This window comes from Sinohyriopsis cumingii, chromosome 12 (genome assembly GCF_028554795.1).
Source record: "Sinohyriopsis cumingii isolate HCF-2022 chromosome 12, ASM2855479v2, whole genome shotgun sequence".
Lineage (NCBI taxonomy): Eukaryota > Metazoa > Mollusca > Bivalvia > Unionida > Unionidae > Sinohyriopsis > Sinohyriopsis cumingii.
In genome coordinates this window covers 63870798-63890755 of record NC_142972.1, presented here as the reverse complement: position 1 = coordinate 63890755, position 19958 = coordinate 63870798, and the positions used below count along the sequence as shown (strand labels likewise).

Sequence of the window (19958 nt, the reverse complement as noted above, 5' to 3'; positions counted from 1 at the left end):
CCTTACAAAGGGATAATATAACCAAATGAGCATACTCCAAATTTATTACAGTATTATCTCCAAAGCGGTAGATTAGTCCTACTAAAATATAATTGCCAGGCAATCAGTCAATCAATGAATTCATCAGTCAGTCAAAAACAAGGTAGATATTCAAATAATAATGTAATTGTCCTAAACAACAGTTGTAGACGAAACCCTTATGGAGGTCGCAGTTACTTAATACTAGTATCTGATTTGGATTTGATTTTAACGTAGCTTTAATCAGCTTTCAGTCATATCGCTACGATGTCTTCGGTGTGGCAGTTTATAGTGATGTAGAACACATGGGAATCACGCCGCAGACATGTAGCATGATGTCCCACGCAGTCATATTATTCTGACTCTTGACAGACTAGTCCTAACATTAACCTCTTAATTCTGAGAGCCAAAACGAGGCAGCTGTTAGTGCCAATTGTATGTCTTTGTTTTGGCAGGCCTTGGTTCGAACCCGCAACCTCCCACATCCAAGATGGACTATCTAACCACTAAGACACCTGAGGTGTCGTATTCATTGTTAAGACTGGACTAGACATGCAAACATGTTTTCTTTGATCATAATTTTTTAAAATAATTATTCGTCCTTCGTTTGCATGGATTTTACAGAATATATGTGTAAAGATGTGAGTCTTCGCTTGCATTGCTAAATTTAATATTCCTTATAATTAATTATACAGTTCCCTCCTTGATACATAACCATTTGCTATTAATTTGCTGCCTCAAACTGTATTTCTTTTCGCTGTAACATTTCCATAACAAATGTCCTCGGTACGCATTTCCATGAACGAGTCTTTGATATCCACCAAATAAAAGAATGTGTATGTCTGTATCTATTAATGAACTGGGACATCATGCCGCAGACATGTAGCATCATGTACCACCTGAAACCAGGTAGACGGGCCCTAAACGTAACCGCTTAATTCTGAACACCAAGTCAGGCCGCTATTAGTAACATTTTTATAAGTCTTCAGTATGATTCGTACGGGCGTCGAACTCGAGATCTTCCTATACTGAAGCGAACGCTCTAGCCACATACGCCACCGGAGAGGTCGACACATCAATCCATCCATCCATCCATCCATACATACATACATATATACATACATGCATACATACATACATACATACATACATACATACATACATGCATACATACATACTTACATACTTACAGATATACAAACTTACATATATACAAACATATATTTAGGACGTGCCGCTTAGTGTAGCTGCTACGTTCATTATTTATGGCATATTGTGTTTAATATGTTTAATTTATATTAAGATATGCAAAATGAATATAGAACGTGGATCATTTTAAAAATGTTAGATTTTGCGTAACTTGCATTTTTACAAAAAAACATATTGTGTGTGGGTGAGTGCGGGGGTAGGTGTAGGTTGGGGAGTGGGTGGTGGTGGTGATGGTAGTGATGTTGTGTAAGTGTCATATGCTTGCGAACCAGTACACTCTGTGGGATTTATTTATCCAGTCTCAAGAAGTAATATCAAAGGCTGTGGTTTTGTCCGTGTTTAGACACTCTTCGTTGCACTGACATCCGACCGAGACTCCAGCCCCTATTAATTGGTCATATACGCGACATGTGTTTGGGGTTCTTGCGTCTTTGTGAGCAAAAGTATAAGTGATACAAAACAATGGTCTCGTATGGGCTAAGTATGTCAAGGTAGAGATGATAGGATGGGTGGCAGTTAACAAAATAGATGCAAAAGCGCTACTTATATACTACACAATCAAATAATTCTAAGAAACAGGGAAGAGGATGGTTATGATATGCGCGCAAGGCATTATGCGTGACATGTTTATCTCTCTCTCTCTCTTTCTCTCTGTGTGTGTCTCTCTCTCTATATCTTAACTTTCTGCATACAAGAATTTATCTCCAGACTGCATGTTACAGACTTCTTGACAATAATGTTTTTTTATTATCGTGTTATCAGACGTGCTTCTATTGACTTAGCCACTATTTAATGGACTGAAAAGTTAGTGCTTTCATACGGACAGGAGTTAGATTAAGAAATCCGCCGACGTCATAGCAAATACTGGTTTGTTACAAAAGAGGCATCATCTGTTTGATTATCTGATAAATATACAGGACATTCATATACGGTGTGTGCCACAGTTAGCTCTGGTTAGACATACAACAAAGTAGTATGATAAGATGTATCTATGATCTTTCAAATACACCTGTTGGTATTATTGATATCACGTAATGGGACGCTATATAATTATATAATTTCATTATAAAGGGAATATCAAAACTGCGAAGATTGACCTTGGCTGTGGAAAGCGACAAGCAGTATATATGTCACTAAAAGGTTCAAAGGTTCAGACATGTAGCGTTTAAAGTACGAATCTAATGGCAAATTGTTAAAATATAGTAATTTGTCCATGTACGCAGCATTTGAAAATAGTATGAGACAGTCTTTATATAGTTGGCATCAAACGGCATTATGAATCGCTACTGTATTTGCATTATAAATGTATCAACTCAAATTGATTCACTAACTGACAAAGAATGTTCCTTTTAAACACGGGATGTACTAACTTTATATCGTCTTTTTTACTGTGGTTGAAGACAGTATGCATTCCATTCCAAAGAAGGCGTAACTGGTTCCGTGATGGTAAAATGTTGCCATCGATAACTTATCATTAACAAACATTTTATATTTAATGAAAACGTTATTTTCTTAATATTTTATTTTATTATTGCATTAAACAGTATTTTTTAAGTCATGAACAATAAGTCAATGGTACGAGATTATTCAACGGATATCAACCACGCAGGGTGATATCAACTTCAGGCAACTTCTATTGGGTACCCATAACATACGTTCTAGAAGCTTTGTACTTTCGAGGGCGAACGAAGTGAATTGTGTCAGAAAGGACGTGTAAACATGGGTAACATTATTAAAACCCGTTTTACAGTGTTTATCCATTTTGCAAGATCTTTACATAAAAAAGGGTCTAAATGTAAACCCAGTAACAACTGTGATGCTATTTTTTATTTTAACTATGAAGCTACAAAATATAGCGATAATATAAAAATTGACCAATTTGTATATGTTACCTCAAACGACTATAATTATAGGCATGAGTTCAACGGGAAATGTTACACATTGGTCAAATTCTTTAACCTGAAAAACATGTTCCAGTTTCTGTTACGTGACTGACATGCTTATATAATATACCATTAGTATAATATTTATCTCGATCGAGGTGACCTTGTTGTGTACATGAATCTCATATTGTTAAACGTTGATGACCGGAGAGTAAAGTGAAAAGGCAAAATGTAAAAAGTTACCTACGACTCTATCACTGAGCATGTAATCTCAAAGGCAAAAGTCAATGCATTTCAGGTAAGAGTATCCCAGTGTATCTATGTACCTGAAAACATTTTAACGCAGGAAAACTGCATTTCTATACCTTTTTACAATATTAGATTCCATTGCAGGGCAGAAACAAACAATATTGTAAAGTACATTACTGGTGTGTTTGTTACAGTAGAGGTATCATATCTGCTGTATAAATGCAAGGCATATGTAGCTATCTTTAACTGGCAGTTGTATTCAAATATCTCATCTAGTGTAGTCTTATTTCGGAAACTTTAATTGTAAAAATTGTTGCAATATTTGTTGTGAATTCAAATTAGCTGGAACATTTTTCATATAATGACATCATTATTTTCTTCCATTCGAAAATTTGGATGTGTTGTTATTATAAAAAAATTGTGATGAACTTGCGTTGAAAGCACAGGCACCTTGACATTTTTATCATAATATCTCAGTAGTTTGGTGGCATAAACTTCATTACAATGCAGTGCAATAATAGTTATAGTTAACTAAACAGATTTACAATGTGCGTCTATTGCAATAAATAATATCCGTGCAAACTGAACAAGCAAACATATGCTATTTCATGTACAGATCCTTTAAGATCATTCATATATGTATGATCATGGATCTTGGCTAGTAAATTAGTTAGTAAATTGGGTTCATATGTGTATTTAATAGTGGATTTCAAAATAATACCGTAGGATCGATACAGTTAGCACCAACTTATATTACCGACGGTCATCGATGTACTGCTTCTGATATAACCATTGATGTGATAAATTAACTGCGAACTTGAAAATGTAGGACATTTCCTTATCGTATCATCATGTCGCTGCTTATTAAATTGCACTAATAAACATAGGCACAATAGCGATTTCCTTATAATACGTTTTCAGAACATACTTCCAACATAGTACTATCCATTGCATCAACCACTTGTTAAATTAACAAATGCATCTAAATTAATACAGCATCGACGTCCAAGATGTACTCCTATTTTAATACGATCTCATCGGTTAAAACTGGCAATGCCGCACATTTGCCAGTACCTATTATAGCAATTTTCTACCCACATTACTTAATACACTATAGTAAATCAGTAGTTTCATTAGCTGGAGATATTATAAAAATATCATTATGTTAGTGAACAACCGCCTCGAAAGGTATTGAATTGTTCTCCAAGTTTTCACCGTAGTGGATTGCATAGTTTCATTAAAACACTTTAACAATATCACTTCTCATTTCATAGTTGTTAGAATCATTATTGTGAAATTACAAGAATAGTTGCTTACAATTCTGAAAGATATTACACGCATTTATTACATACTTTATGGATAAAGTCGCAATGTTCAACTTGATTGCAATAATTATTACTTTTCGTATAATAGTGGTTCTACTGGATATTGCAATATATGTTGTTTTTGCACTGTTTTTAATCCTTGCCCAAGGTTGTTAGTGTATTACTGTAATCAAAGGAATTGCTAGTGTTCCATCGTACTGCTTTTATTTTAGAACATTACATTTCATAGTGTTAGTGCGGTAATGGTTCAAAGGCATACATGTTTAAACAATACTGAATAATTTACAACTGGTCATAAAAGAATATGACTTTTCGTATTTTAGTCTCATTGTTTTTACTTTAGCAAAGATAACTCACAATTTATTTTTTACAGTAGTGGTCCCCATTTTACAGCAATCGACTCATCTTTGTAATATCGTAGCACGTTCCATCCAGGTTGGAATAAATATGGAACCAAAAATAAAATAGTAGATACTTGATTTACTATGGTTTAGAATACTGCAATTTTAATTTATGTTCTTATATATTGGTTACTATTTCACAGAGGTTGCATTTTTTATTGAATTGCAAACACACACACACACACACACACATCTATATATATATATATATATATATATATATATATATATATATATATATATATATATATATATATATATATATATATATATATATATATATATATGTATGTGTGTATGTCTGTGTGTGTATGTCAATGTGTGCAGTTGAAAAGCTTAGTTTTCTTCAGTAATCTTTCTACCATATCTTCTAAGTCTTTAATTTACCTTTCTTTCCAAACACAATTATGCAACAATTATAAATATGTGGTCAAAATCTGTTAACATTCAGGATTATTTTAGATCTTCCTGAGACGAAGCGTTTACATGCTGTTTATTCGAAATTAAATACAAGATCAACATGCACGAATGTCCAAATCCTTCGGATGAATGGTCATTCTGACATGTTTATAGCATATATAGCAGTAAGACTGAGACAAAACCTACAGAGAAGTATATCTACTAGTGTAATAAAAATCAAGCAACAAAAGTGAATGCAATAATGTTCCCGAACTAGCGGGGAAACTGTTCAAGGGCCATAACTTTAATAAATTTCTTAACAATTTGACCATAATCTAAGTCAGCTGATCATGTCATCTACGTATTCGTACAAGGATGAGTATCATCATTTCACTCAATCGTATTTTGTTTGAGCAATTTTCCTCATTGGTTTATCTGGGGTGATTCTCAGCTGTAATGAAAAACCGGACAAGTTTACGATTCCACCCTGTAAGCGTCCGTTACACACCGTCAAAGTATCGCCGTATGTCAGTCATTATGCCATTTACATGCGCACTGGAAGCTTCCTGGCTAATCATACGTAATGATACTCACCATGCAGGCTGAGTTTATATAGCAATAACAAATTCAAACCGAAATAAAGTTACCATTATGCAACCATTATTCATTTCATTTTTGGATACACAAAAAACCCAAACAAACTGTACATCGCTTGATGGCAGTGCCAGAATAAATCCGTGTGGTTGTTTTGATGTGTCATGCTAACAGGTATGGTTCTCATGTTTACTTATGTCAAAAGCTAAAATATTATAATAAAATGTAACATTCAGTTTGGCATCTAGTATTTATTTCGAAACGAATCACTTATCAACATGTTTTATTTATCACTCCATCTCTAGATGACTTTAATTTCTTTATAAATATCTACTCATTCCCTTATTTACTCACCATCTCCAGGATTCTCAAATAATCTATCTTCTATATACGTTTTCACCTGTCTCTCTATAACTGCTCTTTATCTTTTTCTGTTACATGGAATAAGAGATGAAAACAGTGTTGGTAATAATTCAGTTCTTCACATATTTTGTTGTCAGAAGAGATTCATTAGTTCCTTTCTAGGGTCAACTGCAATATTCCCCGCAATAATTGGTAAGATTTAATATCTAAATAATTATTAAAATATTCCAGTGCTATATGTTATTCCGATGAATGTATGATCTTATATTTCACTTAAAGATGGATTTGCACTTTCGTATCGGAGCTGCTGGGATTGATTGCAGTGAGGATGCATGTAGCGGAACGATCGAAAGAGGAGGTTCAACTCGCAATGGAAAGGGCAAGAAATGAGCTTGATCTAGCTACGCAAAAATTAGGACATGTATGTATATCATTAAACACATTTGTAAATTGTCGTCAATTCAACGAAAAAATTGTAGTATGTATAAATGCTTAAACCTCAACCATTTCGATATCTGCAAACTCTGAGTTTGACACAGTAATGATCATTTATCTTCATCTTATCACTACTTCTCTTTCACATTTAGTACCAATAATACAGAGGTGATGCAACCTGTATCAAGAAAGCCTTATGTACAGCATGACATCACATTAAATGGCAAAACTCGCGAGGCAATGGACAAGTTCACAAATCAAGGCAACATCATGCCACGTGCATTCCACATCAAGGATGAAAGAAATGTCAGAACCGCTAAGGCAGGCTGGTCGTTTGCACATTAATACGAACGCAGATGCATCAGTCTACAACCGGAACCTAAGATCTATCAATTTATGGTATAGCTAATCCTGCTATATGATTGCGAAACCTGGACGACGTACAAATGCCAGTCCAAGAAGCTGAAACATTTTCACATCGGCTGCCTTACAAAGCTACTGAGGGCAACATGGAAGGATAGGGTTCACAAAATTGCACTTCGCACACGAGCGGTCATTCCAAGCATCCACATTCTACTGACGAAATCACAGTTGAGATGGATAGGACACTTCATCGGGATATCAGAAGAGTGTCTACCAAAGCAGATTTTCTACATAGTACTAAAAGAGGGACAGCGATATATGGGTGGTAAGAAGCGTCAGCAGCGTAAGTCTCAGATAAACAGCACATCCTCCTTTTGTCAGGCAAACAAAAGTGGCATCTCCTGTCTATTGTGCCACAAACAGTTCAGAGCACAAATTGGCCTGATCAGCCTTTCACGTGCACACAGAACCAAAACAGGTCAGTGAAGTCATGATCGTCTTTTAACTCAAAGAACGAACAAAAAAAACAACGGAAACCAACACACCTCTGTGACAAAAATATCACACTAATCAAGACGTTTATAGCAATCAGTTATTATATATGAACAGTAGTATGTGTGAATGCGCTCTGATGACCCTTAAACATACTAAACGAAACTAACATATTTTCGATTGGACTATGAGTTTGATTGCAAAGTGGTGTACATAACCGTTTAAATTCAGTTGATGAGATGTTTAGTATTTAAATTTCAATACCACCTGGCATTTCATTTGCCTTTGGACAAATATTCTTAGCAATAAAATATCCAGCAAAAGCTATTTATATTTTTTAAAAATTCGAAATGTTGAAACAAAACAATAGAACTAACTTGGTAATGTACAAAATTGATATACCGTTGACTTTGGAAAACTCGATCCATTCATTCAACAAGTGCGAAAGTGTATCGCAATTTGTATCAGGTTACATATATATCTCTATATACGCCCATTCCAGCTACCGCAGTGTACATCCTAATTACCCTCACTCTTTTGATGCGTTTTACATTTGAAACTGTGGCATACGTCTAGAATTCGCATATTTAGTCACACTGTTGACATTCAGTTTACTAGTTTAGCTCACCTCTGCAACATTGGAGAAAATATAATAGGCAAATACAATATACGTTTTCTTGTATTTTTCGAACAAAGTGGCTTTTGTTTATACATTTTATGAAACATTAAGAAGGTTCAACTGTTCATTCTGGAACATGGACGCTCAACCTTTTGATCTTGGGGCCAATATCACAAAATTTACATTTTGCTTGTGTGCTCAGCAATAGGCATTAAGCTTAGTTCAGTTTATCATTGAGTATTTGTATCATTAAAACAATTTCTGGAGCTTAGATATATCTCCGTGAGTGCAGCACATTAGAAAATGACTATATTGAAAAGGCAACGTTATGTGCCTTATCAAAATTTCTTCCGAATTATATATATTATTGGTATGATGTGACTTGGTTTAAATTATAACATACATTTTCCGTTAAAGTGCTAAAAACCGCGTATTAAAAAATATGGTAAATGATGTGCACATGTTTCATAGTTTAAATGTATTTCTGATTAACTCTCCTAAATTATTAACTAAAATTAAAATGACATTATTGATTGTGTTTGTTTTCCTGGTAAAATTATTGCATGTAACAAGACACTAACTTGTTAATTAAAAGACCATAAATAAACTAGACTAACGTATGACGAACAAACCAACCTTATATCATCAAAACTGCGAATGTTTAAAACTTTGTTTGCTAATGGTGGCTGATAAGACTGATTGTGAAGCCTACGTTTGCTGTTTAGAGTGTAGTCTCGATTCTCTTGCTTAACATTTTAGACAGAAAGGGGAATAGGCTTCTATATTTTGTTGTAGTCTATATCCTATCAGAAAAAACAGGCCATTGTGGCTTACATTTAATGAGGAAGATAACAAAATCTCTACAGCTGATGTTATTTTATCAAGCCCATGTTGACACATATTTTATATGCGAGAAAGTAATACGACAGCTCAAAATCTAAAACGTTGTACTTGAGAACCGAAATATATCGTCTATATCAGTTACGAGATAAATACAATACGTTACGAATTCAGTTGTGCTCTTTCTCATGCAAGTACATTTGATTTCCAGGTAGAAGGCGCTCTTGTGATCTTATAACAGAACAGGTGTAAACCTCCAATCTAATATACAGAGTGAATAACATTATATATATATATGCAACCCGACGCCTATTTCACGATGTCGACGCTATTAAAGCATTCCTGATTGTTTGGAAGCGTCCTTAGAACTTTCCAATACAAAATCTCAGCAGTCGATTTGGAAAGCATTACTGCATCTTTATATTGTATACTCTTGAAAAATGAAGTATTAAATAGTTATTGTCATCTTTGTTTTAACACTATTAACATAGATTAAGAGAGTAATTCGAGAGAGACAGAAAAATGCAGATACAGGGAGCCATTCAATGAACATAAATAACTGCTTATGCCGTTGGATGGATATAAAATAAAATTATAAGTATAGCCCTTTAACACGTATCTTGTCTTGTCCATGACTGTATGAAGGCGTAAATGCAAGTATTTCTGAATTATACATATTTTATCTAAACCGAGATACATGTATGTTTACGTAAAATGTATGACAGATGCTGCGGGTTTAAATTACCGTTATTCGAAGGTATATACTGTTATTAACTATAGGGGTATGATGCAAGGTAAAACAATGTTCTTTAATACGATGGTGTCTTTATTGTTGATGTTGTTTTTAATGGCGATTTAACACATTCTTAGTTATATAATGAAGGGAAAACGTTCGATATTTGTCTTTCCAAAGGACACAGAGAGACTGGGTTGGGTTGTTGTAGATGGTTCGATCTAGCTGTAAAGCGTTATTATTATACGCTGAATGTGCCTTTGCCCCCTCTCACTTCCCCCAAAAAGAAGACATTTTATGAATAATATATATTATTTGTCACATTCGAATGGGAAAACAATAAACAATACAAATGTTCCTCCCGAATTCGAAACTTAATTTACCGTCTGTCGGTCGGAAGTTTCATCGAAGATTAGTTTCAACGGATATCTTGGCTTACACTGTCTAGGTTGAAGCTGATGTGAAGTTCTGTTCAACAAATCCTTACTAATATGACTATTTTAGTAGCTTTCCCAAAATCTGAATTTTGTATTCATGGTTAGCGTATACATATTTCCTTTAAGGCGAAAATAATGTATACTTTATAATAGACTTGACAACAATCAGTTCTATATACGTAAGGAACGTACAATACATGTTCATTTTTTTTCAGCATTAATATTTTTACAACGTGAAGTGAGAGCGAATAAATTAAACTCTATGCGGAGAAGACAGTTCTGATATATCATATAATTTTAGATTATGAATTTGCCAAATGTTGCATTTTGTCTACAATTTCCAACACCGTTCCATGTTAGGAGTAGTTTTGCAAGAATTATATGACCTATATAAACACAGTGAACGTTGGAGAGTGTCATCTGTGTCTTAAGTAAGATAACTATACAGAGGCATGAACTATAACAGTGTTTATTTCGTTCTTACAAAATTGGGCAGAAAGCAGTCTTTATTCAGAATAGTCCTTTGTGACAAGAAAATCGGAAGTATTAAGGGCTGTTCCATGAGCGAAACACTCTGTCCTAATGTTTCTTCTTCGTGAATTTTAGATTGACTTGGTGGCATTCTTTTCTTTGTCCTCGGTTGGTCTTTTTATTTCCTTGAATTCTTTTTTGATTTAGTATTTTTCCACTAATTTGCATTTTTTAGCTGCAAAATGTTATTTTTCGTTTTATAAATGTAAAGATTTACTTATGTGTTCCACTCAGCATTTGTTCATCGTAATTGTCAATATACATTTGCTCAAAACTTCACATATTCGCTGTGTAGCTGATCATCAATACTTAGAATGTTTATGTTAATTGGGACTTAATGTTCTTGCTAGTGCGTGAACATTCTGACATACAGAATAACAGACATGATTAAAAGGAAAATTGTTTCAAAAGTGAATTATCTTTGCCTCCAAACTATATATGAGTTATTTAATATTCTGAAGTTTGCAAGTAAACAAGCTCTCTTGCAGATTATGCAAAAAGAAATATTAAGAACGATACTAATATTAACAACAACAATAACATTAATTGTACTACTACTAATAATAATAACTAATGAAAATAATGACCTCCACAACACCAATACGTGATACAATTATGTGCCTTTTTGATCCTGAAATATGCGTTTCAAACAACCTTACTCAAGGATATTTAATATGCCCTTATTAGACCATGGAATATACTTTTTATACAAATGATTGTTTGGTGGGGGTTTGTTGGATTGTGCTTTGATCCCTTTTTACAATATAGTGCAAATCCACTGCTCGACCAGACAAACCAACAATTTTAGTGTAAAAACACACAATTTATTATATTCATTCATTTATTGACAATACTTAAAGGGTTCTTGATTTACCGTCACATCATTTCAATCTGTAATGACGTTCAAGATGAAACTACAGCCTACGGTTGAAAGTGTAAACTTCGTGGAAATAACTGGAAGGAATTGTCTGTGTTTATACAATTGTGAAATATATGAAAAAATAAGTGTGTTTTATCTGTCAGATTTACTTCTGATTTTGATTAATATTTGGACTATCTTTCTTGCTTGTATTTATTGTCTTATATTCGCATTTATGGACAAAAGAAAAAAATTTGTCCCTGAAAGATATACAGTCAAATGTATCAATGACATATTTAATAGAATCCGATAACTCATGCACTCTAACAGAGAGGATCCACACTTCCAATCATCTCGACCGATGAAGCAATTACAAATGTACCTTCTGAGTGTTCGTGTCGACCGCTGACACCATTACAACGTCCAATGTCTGTAACTTGCGCCCTGTCTGAAGCAAAACCACATGCACGTTGGTTACCAACATGTAATTTGTTATGATTATCATCGTCATACATCTATATCGAACCCGCAATCACTAGCGTGTCATAAAGTGCTAATCTGCTGATCATTTTAGCATCATTTAAAGCTAAGATTAATTGTATTCATTATAGCTCGCACTGTGTACACTCCTCAACCATCATATGAGCCAAACCGTAGCAAGGCATTCTCAAGCTTCTTGCACCAATTTTTGCCATATCCTTATAGCAATTGAATTTGAGAAATATTGGCTATAATGGTTATTCACTCTGAACGGCGATGTATTGACACTTTACGTGCCATTAGTATGTGCATATGGCAGATCATGTTTTAATAGATAAAGGACCTACCGTTTGGGTCAGTTTTTGTTCCTGGAGTAAAGCGATCCAAGCAAAAACTAAATTGTTTCGACGAGAATATGTCTCGTAGGCGATTCGTTCAACACTTTACCTTGTGTACTCTCAATACAATATGCAAACATATATTTATTCTAGATATTCTTCCATTTGTAGCATTCGGTGCAAATCAGAAGAGTGAAATGTAGATAATCACATGAGTAGAAAAGCAAAACGGCATATTGAATTATCCAAACTAGAATGTACTTTGTACCTGACATCTTGTCCAAGAACCCTCGTCTATGTTTTTGGATAACAAATGTGAATGATTTCAGCCAATGTTTGGTTGGTAGGTGGGCAACGTTGTTAATATGTGATGCTAATTGGCTTGGAAAACTACAACACTGTTCACAAGAGAACTCAAATTAGCATTGGCTTGGTTTTGAAAGATACTTTGAACACATTATTGAATACACTATTGTGCAATGTCATCTCGAGAAAATGGGGTTCGGTGATCATCACTAGTTTTATTCCACTCTGTACAAAGTGAGATGACGAAGTTCATGCATTTAACATTAAACAAATTGGTCACTTAATTTAATCCAGAAAAGTCAGAACAATTTACTGAAAGCTTCCACCGTTAACTAAATGATCTCTGTATAATGTATAACTCCTAGGGTTCAATTCTGTCCCGGGTTTTTCAACAAGACCATGAAAATAATAGCTCTGCTTTAGCACTTGCTTTGTTGATTAACTTTTCTATGTTTTCATTTCATAATATCAATATCAGCCGATTACAAAATTGAAGGAATATACAAACCAACCTTCTGTTTCCGGCTGCTAATTACAAAGTATCGTGAATCTTCTTGACCATCTCCAAGCGACAAATTTGGTCATAATCATCTTCTATAGTTACTGGATGTTGTGTTGGCATGTTCATAATATGTGTTGTTTTAGTCTTGATTTATGATATTGAAGTTGAACCTTGTCATAAATTATCTTGAATCTATAGTCTTTGCAATTTACAGAGGAATTCATCATATAATACAGTTTTGAAAATTCAAATAGTTTTACACTATTTGATGGGTTTATTCAATATTTCTAAAACTTGTGTTCATCGCATGATGAAAACAAACAAGCATTATAACCAATCGTTGTGCCTCTATACTTTTCAGTATTGTTAATACCCTTATAGTTTTCAGACACATGTAATTTAAGCCTTTATTTTGCAACTCCTTGATATTTTTTTTCTTGTGCATGCACTTCAAGGAAACTAGTCGCAATTATTTGGATAGCGTCAGTATATTAGACAAAATGCAAGTCTATGGTTATGATTGGGAGTGAGTACTTTGTATACCATTCCTGTAATAGCTATTATTATCATTAATATTACCAGTGCATCCCAAACGTTGTAATCTTTTCATACTTCTACTATGTGCACGTGTAATGTATTGGAAATCCCAAATACTGGTCAATATCAGAGTTAGGCCTTGCCATATTATTGTTATATGTCTTAAGATGTGCGAGACGATTGAAGAAATGTTTTATTCAAAGATCACATTTAAGGGGTACATAGTTCAATGTAAAGAAACATAAATGTGTAAAAATGCAGAGATGCATAAACTATAGTTATTGTTGCTATTTTTATCATTAGTTTAAATTTTTTAGTGCAGTGATGTTCAGTTATTCATTGATGAGGAAGCGAAATCGCTATTAAAAAACCTGGAAGAATATCTAAAAAGTGACGAAGTGCAGAGACAACATTTTGACTGGACCGACTGTGCTCCAGAGCTAAGTAAAGTGGAAGCAGATGGACCTCCACTGATCATTACACGGCTTCAAGATGCTATTCTGGAGTGGGCAACAAAAGAAAATGGACCATTAAAAGCGGCATCGGTCAGGATTACAGATATATGCAAAGAAATGCAATCTGAAATTGAATTGAGAATCAGTAACTTAAATCATCTTGATCTCGGTTTCAGCTTGAAAAAAAGTTCAGACCAAAGTGATACTTGGTCAGATCCGAGTGACAATCCGAGTTCAGATGAAACTGAAATATCTCGTAAGAGCATTGCGATCGTTGTTGCCTCGTCTCCCATTTGGATAACTGTTGGGGTTATCGTTCTTGCGGTTGGTCTAATACCAGGACTTGTCTGGGCTATTAATAGAGCTGCTAGCACTAAGAAAAGGAGTATCAAAAAGATGACCAAACTGACCAAACAAATCATAGATAAACTCGTCGTGGAAAATCGCCTGCAAACCTACATAACCGATTCCTTTACAGGCCATTATAGTAAATGGCTTGCTAAATTCAAAAATGACACTCTGTGTACAATAACTTCAACTCGTGCATGGATACTGCGCATGGAAACAGACATCTGTCTGAACAATGACCAACTACAGATGTTCCACTCACTGCACACACAGTTAAATCTTTGCTCTAATCTTTTGCATAAATTCAAAAATAACATTTAAGTACCACATCTGGATATTTTCATTGCGTTGCGTGATGCAGTGTGACACCATGTCACAAGCTACGCCATAATAATAGCCATTTGCAGGTATTTTGTTTTATTATGTTCAAACTGTGTCTATATTATAGTACCCTAGAACAATCCTTATGTGATGCTCGAAATAAATTTCCTACACAAATAAAATCAAAATATTATTAAACACTGTAGCACACAACAGCAATATGAGGCTGGACATACAATTTAAGGTCAAAACTCCTAGTAATATTAGCATTTTTATTACCTGATAAATTCAGTTTCTCTAAATCAATTTTTGTATTCACATGTTAGCATTGCCACTTTCAGCGAATGTAACAAATATTATTAATCAAGAAACTGACATATGCATATGTGTGAATGCAGTTATCTCTATACAAATATTAGCTGTATAAATTTTAGTCTAACTTTATTTTGCAAAGGCATAATTATTACTTATTTCTACTTCACACTATTTCGCGAAATCAAACTTTCTATCCGATTGATCTTTGTCAAATGATAATATATATTAATATTAAGTGATATCAAATGCATGCAAAAAATTCTTATATTCAATTTTTTCTTTTTACTAAGGACAAAAAAGACTTCATTTGATAATCGCCCCTGCATACCAATATCGTGGATGGTTTACGAAAGTTCATTTGCTGTTTACTAGTGTCACAAACCATTGTATCTTCCTAAAACATGTGTCTCAAAGTAGGTACAAAATCTTTAGGTTTGAGTTCGGGTTTGTTATTGTTGTTATCGGGGCCCCTATTTGCCAAGTGGTCTAGAGCGCTCACCGTTGCGGATCGCTGCCATATCACCTCTGTCTGCGTGGGTTCGAATCTCAGGCTTGGCTAGTATGGGTATGTGAGAAAACTTGCCAGTAGCTTCTCGTGGGACGGTGGTTCTTTCGGTGTTTTCCGGGGTTCTTCCCCCACTATTTATACTGGCCGCCACGTATAGCTTATATTGTGCTGTAAACTGGCGATAAACGCAATAGCTACATCAACAACGGTGTATCAATATGCTTCTAGACATTGGACAGCAATGCCACAAGAACAGGATTTTAGAATAATATATACATATCATTGCAGATTTCTCAAATGTGTTGAGCCATAATACTAAGTGTGACCGTCTGAGAAAGTTGCGATAGGGCAAAATAGACTTTAAGAGAACTATAATTACAATATTGATATCAAAACAGAAATCATTATAGAGAAGACACCTTTCTTTAACAAGCGACATAATCATGTTACACATTCTTTCAATGTTGCAAGCAGACTAAAAATGCTGTTCCGCTGATAAAGGCTACAACATCATTTAAACAATATCTTTCCTTTCCATGAAACCAACTTCTGTCAAGAACTAGTGTTATCAGTTATGAACAATCCCACCAATAAAACCATCTAACTAGGTCAAATGCCTACAATTAAAACAATGGATATGTCATTTCATGTCGAAAGTATAATTGGACTTATATACTTATCAGTGATGGGTTCTTTCTTACTATAATGTGTAATGAAAAGGTTTTGTTTTTCCAAACAATTGTTGACACTCTTCAGCGTATTGATACAGATTATGCTGCACAACACACTAGTTGTCAACATGTTAGGAATTTTGTGGGGAAACCTATTGATTTTATAATGAGAAATGAAATAAAAAAATGACAACAAAATTAACTCCGATTTACTCATCAATTTGATGCATATCGGCTCAGCACAATAGGAAATACATGCAGTTTTAATTGCTGCTGTGTCTGACATCTTTGCGTCCTATTAATACTTTATCCTGGTGTCAACGTTTAGAAGATTGGTTGATAAAAGTATCAAGAAAGAAACGTTTCAAAATGTAATAGAGGTCACATATTGGATATGTTGTCTATGTATGTGAAGGAAAACTAAATTATTTGTTCCATCAAAACTGTTGGTTTCTGCATCAACATAATGTCGTTTCAACAATATAATGCATTGCGATGTTTGATTACAATAATTTTTTTCAGAAAGTTTCTTTCTTCCGCTTGTAGTCTTGCGCTTGAATATTGTGATATTCTATGATTGCAAGAAACGTTAGTATATATATATGCATGCACAGCTAGGAGTTGGTATAGTATAAACAGTCGCTTTTTTCGAAGGGTTTGCAGCACATTAGTAAGCAGTATTAAGCAAATACCCAATGTTTCAAGATTTATGAAACCATGTCGCCATAGTTTTTTTAATGAACAATACTGATTATATTACCGAATACAATTTGAATATTGTAAAATGTACTCACATCATATAATTTGCTTGAACTTAGGTTGCATTTTTGTATTCATTAAATCATAACCTTGTATATTTTAATACTAATAACAACTTTAATGGCAAGACCCATGGTGTTAGCCAGCTTTTATATGATTTGCTCGCTCTGATCAAATGCAGCAGCATATTTTTGTTTCTATCATTATTATTATTATTATTATTATTATTATTATTATTATTATTATTACTAGTATAAGTTGTATTAGTAGAATTCGTAGTGGTAGTTTTATTGACTTGGCTCAGGTTGTTAAAACTGAAAGTTCGTATGCACAAGATCGTATGATCTAGCATTCGAATGAATAGACATGTCATCGGTCCAAGTGACATTTCTCTAAAACGTAAATTACTCTTGCAAACTATTGCTTACATGTATGAGGGTCATTGATAAGACCCAGTGTGATTGACATATACTGCAAAATATTGTTTTCATTTTTATTATCTCATATGAGGACCAGAGCGATTGGCTATATGCATATTATGATTTATATTAATGCTTGATGTCCGATTGGGTGCAAGTGTCCATCAGTCAGGAGGTTATATGTCTGAGATGTTTTAAAAATGCTAACAAAGAACTAAAGAGAATGTTATAAAATCAAATCCCGAAAAAATATTAATTGTGTAAAAGAAACAAAGTTAAACTGGTGTGACACACGTTGTATCTTTGTCTGTTCTGTTACAGGCTATCTTCAGTTTTCCTGTTAAACTAAAATGTACAGTTGAAAGCATGGCTAATATGTGTTTTTCTGAATTTTAATGTACACTATTACGTTTATTACAGAAAAAACTAAATATTTACGGTAGTCCTCTTATAATTCTTTATGTTTGTATCATATACCCTTTTCCAGCAAAATGTATGCATACAGTTATATTAACGTCTATTTGGGGATTAATGTAAGTTTGCCTACTTTGTAGACAAAATTGTGACCAAAAAGAAATCTTTCAAGCATACATATACATAAGTATTGATTTGTGTATCAATGGAATTGCTTCGTATAAATCAATAAAGCATTATCTCTCTTTTTGCCTCTGATTCAAGCATGTTAGGAGGAGTAAATGTGTTTTTTAAGCAAGTTAGGGTTGCATAGTCCCATGATTGTATTTTGTTCAGTTGTGTGTGCGATGTATTGTTCATTGTACATTCCTCTCTCTCTCTCTCTCTCTTTCTTTCTCTCTCTCTCTCTCTCTCTCTTACATTAAGGATTTATTTCTAAAGAAGAATTACACTCCACAGATTAACTGGAAATACACGTAGCGATTAACACAAACTGTTTTGCAGATGAATATAAATGCTCTAGTCGGTCCAACTATGCTTTAAAATAATTAGTTGAACCTATCTCTTTGAACGAAGACAGAATTGCAATTCAGAACGCTTCATTGATCTCAAAGATATATGAACATTTCGCATGCAAATAATATTTGTTACGGTAGAGATCAGTTTCAAAAGAATGTTTGTGTTCTAATACAGAACATCAGGTACCGATTTACATAATTTGCCTCTGACTCTAGTGTGCTAATATGAATAAGTGCATGATCGTTCATCCGAATTAATGATATCTACTTCCAGTGTGGTGTGTACTTTACTTGTGTGTGCTTTTCTATTTTTTCATCCTTTTTTGCATCGTTATCTTTCTTTCTATCATATTTTATCACGTTGGCTCTAAAGATGATATTTACTATACTGCGGAAATGATTCTTTGATAATGCAAGTATAAATTAACAAACACTATCTTCAAACGGATAAAGAACATTTTAGTCTTCCATAAGAATTAAAGTTGATATTTGCATGTATGCATACATTTATACCCACCTGTCCAGAATTTGGCCCCATTAGATACTAGAAATGGATACATATATATATTCAACATTAAAATTGTATTTTACTGTTCGATAATGAAAATGTGATATATAATACATGAACTAATTCCTATATTCAATTTTTCCTTTTTACTCAGGACAAATATGATAATATATGTTATAAGGTTAGGACTTATTCTTCGATCAGTAAAGAATAATTCAATTGATCAGTTACGATGAAAACATATTTCTTCAATTCCACAATGTTTTCAAATAGTTTTTATATTATGGACTAACTTTCTCTAGATCAATTGTTTCTCTCCTGTATAGGTAACCCTTAAATTGAAAAGACAACAGTGCAGATACGGTTTCTTATTTGGGATATATATATATATATATATATATATATATATATATATATATATATATATATATATATATATATATATATATATATATATATATATATATATATATATATATATATATATATCCATTTAACAATGTTGACTACATCTGATGAAATCTTGCCAGGGTATGCATTGGATTTTATTACGTGGTTGGTTTACGAAAGTTCATTTGATGTTTACTCGTATCGCAAACCATTATATCTTATTAAAAGACGTGTCTCAAAGTATATAATAAAACTTTACGTTCGAGCTTGGGATTTGTATTACAAATATGCTATCGGGGCCCCAAGTGGCCGAATGGTCTAAAGCGCAAACTGTTACAGATCACTACCATCTCACCTCTGTATGCGTGGTTTCGAGTTTCGTGCTCGGCCAATGTGAGTATATGAGAAACCTTGTCTGT

The 19958-nt window shown here is 33.8% G+C and overlaps 1 long non-coding RNA gene across 1 annotated transcript; it reads left to right on the top strand.

Moving 5' to 3' along the window:
- Positions 1-6725: 6725 nt before the first annotated feature.
- On the top strand, positions 6726-18368 carry LOC149786592 (uncharacterized). Its single transcript, XR_016424989.1, has 2 exons — positions 6726-6862; positions 14231-18368. It is a non-coding gene; the product is annotated as an uncharacterized LOC149786592 (long non-coding RNA).
- Positions 18369-19958: the final 1590 nt, after the last annotated feature.